This window comes from Echinops telfairi, unplaced genomic scaffold, assembly GCF_000313985.2.
Source record: "Echinops telfairi isolate 266 unplaced genomic scaffold, ASM31398v2 ScPeMD7_7462;HRSCAF=8500, whole genome shotgun sequence".
In the NCBI taxonomy this organism is placed as follows: Eukaryota; Metazoa; Chordata; class Mammalia; order Afrosoricida; family Tenrecidae; genus Echinops; species Echinops telfairi.
In genome coordinates this window covers 1,449,663-1,454,108 of record NW_022111362.1, presented here as the reverse complement: position 1 = coordinate 1,454,108, position 4,446 = coordinate 1,449,663, and positions in this window count along the sequence as shown.

Below are 4,446 nucleotides of genomic sequence, written 5' to 3'. Positions count from 1 at the left end.
GCCCCACCCCCCAATTCCTGCATCCCACAGGGCATTTGGTTGCCCTGTCCCTGCTGGTGAGCAATAAAGAAAGGTTGCGCTTTCTGGCATTTGCAGACACTTCTTTCCCCACTCAGCAAGTGTCGGGACTGGAGGCCAGCCCCGGGGGTTGAGCTAGTTTCCGGGCCATGCAGCCGCTAGAGCTAATAATATATATAAAGAGATTCTATATTGTATGTTGACTCTTACTTTCAAACAGAGAAAGTGAATAAAAATGATGACAACAAGGAAAAAAAAGATCAAAATGTATGTCAGCAGAGACTCTGAACTTGCTGTGAATCATAGAGTAGCTAAGGCAAATGGAAGAAATGATGAAGTCAAAGAGCTGAATAGAACATTTCAAAGTGCATATCCAGAAGTAAAATATTACAATGAAATGTACAGACCTAGAGTTGGAAAACAAAAGAGGTAAACCATGTTCAGCATACCTTAAACTGAAAGAAATCAAGAAAAATTTGATTTATAACATTGCAAGATTCTATAGGACAAAATATTGAATGATGCAGAAGCATCAAAAGAAGATGAAAAGAAAACACAGAATCACTGTACCAAAATGAACTAGTTCGCATTCCACTACTTCAGCATGTAGCATAGGCGCAAGAACCAATGGTGCTGAAGGAATAAGTTCAAGTTACTCTGTAAACATTAGCCAAAAACAAGGCTCCAGGATTGATTCATGAGTCTTTTTCTCACATACTTTGACTATGTTGTCAGGAGAGACCAGTTCCTAGAAATGCACATCATGCTTGCAATGAAAAAGAGGCATACTCTCACCAAGATGAACTGACACAGTGGCTGCAACAATGGGTTCAAATATAAGGGCAATTATGAGGATGGTACAGGACCAGGCAGTGTTTGTTCTCTTATACATAGGATCCCTGTAAGTCTGAGCCCACTTAATAGCACCAGACAACAACAATGAAATTTAATTTTTCTTTTTGCTTTATAATAACAATACTATGGTGTTTTCCATCACCTGTCTTTCAGTCTGTCCTTTTGCAACGATGCGACCATTGCTGCGATGCTGATAGCTGTACCATTGGTATTCCACATACTAGCAGGGTTACCCACCTTGTAAGGATTTTGGTGTACTTTTCAGACGAACAAAGACTAGGATGAAAGAGATGAAAGAGACTGTGAATCTACGTCTAAAATTTGTCCAATGAAACATTTATAGATTACAATGTATTTTCCCATACAGTGCTAGAAATCAAGATCCCTGGTTTGGAATGTCCTCAAAATGTACAGTGGCTGTAACTGGATTCAGTAAGCCAATGATTGTGAAAATGGTGCATGGCCGTTACGATGGTTAGTATTATATGTCAATTTAGTTGTTATAATTCTCAATGGTTTGGTAAATGTGTAATCATTTTCAATTTTGTGATCTTATATGAACAAGTTTGAAGAGAAGATTTTTGGGGATGTGGCCTTCCTCTAATATATAAATGGATGTTTTGGCAAAATTCACTCTTTCTTGACCCTGTAGTCTTCTCATTGCCCGATCTCTGGTTCTGGAAAGCTAATCTGTAGAAATCTTTGATGTATTATCTGACATGCAGATCTTGAATTGGTCAGCCCCTGCAATGCTATGAGTCTTCAGTCTCGCTGCTAACCTATGGATTTGGGACTTTCCAGTCCTCACAATGGAGTGAGCCATTCTTCACAAATACATGAGTCATTTCCTTGAAGTAAATTCCCTCCTTTATAAGTATTTGTAGCAGACCTACTGGTTTTGCTTCCCTAGAGAGCCCAGACTAAGACAAACAACTAGGCAATGTTACATGATGACCATGTACTAAAATTATCCATAAAGCACAAAACAAGGTGGTGTATAATAGAAGAGAGAAAGTCCAGGATACGTAGAAGAAAGAGTTGTAGTACTTGCTCACCTTGGTACATAATACATGAGAGGTTTAAGTGGAGCCTCAAAGAGTAGTAACTGTGTGTATACACATGGACTGAGCATTGACATATCTGAGCATTTCAGAGAAAGCAGTAATCCTTGAGGTTCAGAGGAGGCACATCTGAGGATAACTGATGTGCTAGAGCACAGGATGTGTTGGGAAAGTGGGAGAGGATCCTGGAGATATGTGCAGACACTGAATTCTGGGCAGGGGAGCCTTGATAAGCTCCATTTATTCTCCATCATGCTAAAGTCTTTTCCCACGACTCTGGAATAGGCTTTTATGAGCTTTGAAATAATAGGCCTGAAGAGGTATACAAATACTTCCTCTAACTTCACAAAGAGGGAAGGAAGATAAAATTCAATAGCTTAAGCTGATTTCCATTATGCAGAGGGTAGACAAGCTACCTTTTCCCAATCTCCTACTAATTCTGACTCCAAGTCATTGCACTTCACTGCTGAGTACAATAATTCATTGTAACATCTACACAGAACTTACATAAAAATTTCATGGTTCTGGGGTTTATTAGGGAAGTAGCAGGTTACAATTCATGGTAAGGGAGGACTTAGGATACAGTTCTTCAGCCAGGCCAGTTTCTTGGCTGTGGCTACAGAATGTCTCTTGGACTTCTTGGAGTGACATGACTTTACCCTACTTAAACCAAAGCCAAACCTGTTGTTGGTAAGTCAATCTTACCCATGGTAATGCCATGTATGTCAAAATGAACTGTGTTCCATAGTTTTCTTGGATGTAATCTTCTTGGAAATGAATCTGAAGGTCTTTCTTCTTTAGTGCTACATGGTGGGTTCAGACTACTAATCTTCTGGTTCTTAACTGAGCGCAAATCATTTGCACCAATCAAACCCATCTTTGCTATGTAGAGAATCTAGAATTTGAAAGACTGAAGTCCTAGAATTTGAAAATTGTTACTTAATGCATCCACTTTTTTTTCTCATTGAGTATTTGCCAATAATTTTAGGGTTTCTATGGGTAACTCTGAGGGTGTAATAACATGGTGGGTATCCTTAGCCTTCACACCTTTAAAAGACTGTCTCTGCCTGGGCTGAGGACCAGATTCTCTGGCAAGAATCAGACCAAACACAATGATGCATAGATCATAAAAAAAAGAAAGAAAGAAAAAGAAAAGAAAAAAACCAAACAAACTAGAGATGCAGATAGCACCTGAGTGGAATGACATCTTCCACCCTCGCACCCCTCATATGCCTCTATGGCCCATAGAGAGGTGGGAAGAATAAAAGATGGGAATGGGAGTACAGAGCACTAATCCACCCAAGGGGCGGGTATTGTTTATGTCTCCATACAAAAGGGAGAGAGAGTAGACCTCATTTCGATGCACCAAGTCTTGAGGGTGACATTACTGCCTGGAACATCTTATTCACAGAAAGGACTCCAGGACAGGTTTAAGCTGGAGACATGATATTCCCTCCCTAGACAACAGCGCTACACAGGACAGCATTGAAAATACAGTTTGGGGAGTGAGGCCAGTCTGACCCACCCAGATGGGGCAAACCACATGGGAGTGCACCAGATCAGCAATGGGAGCAAAGCCACGAAGTCCTTGAGGAAGCTCAATTGTAGACTTCCAACTGGACGGGCAGCACTTGACACCTCATCTGAACTGATTGGGGGATATGCAAAAGGGGGACATACTGAAAGTCTAATGGTGCAATGGAGTGGGGAGTAGGGCAGTAGATTGCTCCATCCTTGATTGCAGGATGAGCAATGGGGTCTTGTAGAAAGTGCACCCCTCGGACACGAATGCTGAGGGATAAAAGGATCTAAGTGCTGTTAGGCAAGTGGTTTCGGGGATATGGATCCCTGGAAGAAAAGGGAATTGGACCGATGGATTATAGTAGGGCCTGTTCACTATTTACAGAGGGATACTCATTTGCTCTGGGTCAGGGCAACAGACTTGGAACTATATATATGGCCCCCCCCCCCCCACCCACCCCCCTCACTCTTGATGTCTCTCTATAAAGATAAGCAGGATAAGCAATCCCAAGGAGACAGTAACGGGACCAATAGTTTTGTGGGGACATGGGAGAGGAGGAGGTGGGGGGAGGGGAGCGATGAACAAATAATGACAGGGACAGGGGAACAGCAAGGGATCTAAAATTGATGTTGAGGTGTAGCGTTTCTGGTCGTGTTGATCAGTTGAAATGTTTCAGAGAGGAATTACTGACAGGGGAATGATGGGTAAACATGATAGTGGGGCAGGAGGAAAGAAACAAGAAAAAGAGGAAAGAATACGAAAATAAAAGTATATATTATATTATATATTTATATATATTATATATAGGTATAAACATAACTATGTATATATGTAAGTATAAAAATAGATAAATATAGGTGTATTGGTATATATAAGGTTACCTGAGGGATAGAATGGGGTAGGGAGGGGATAAAAGGGAGCTGATATAAAAGAGTTAAAGAAGAAAGAAAATATTTTGGAAATGTTGGTGGCAGCAATTGTACAATTATG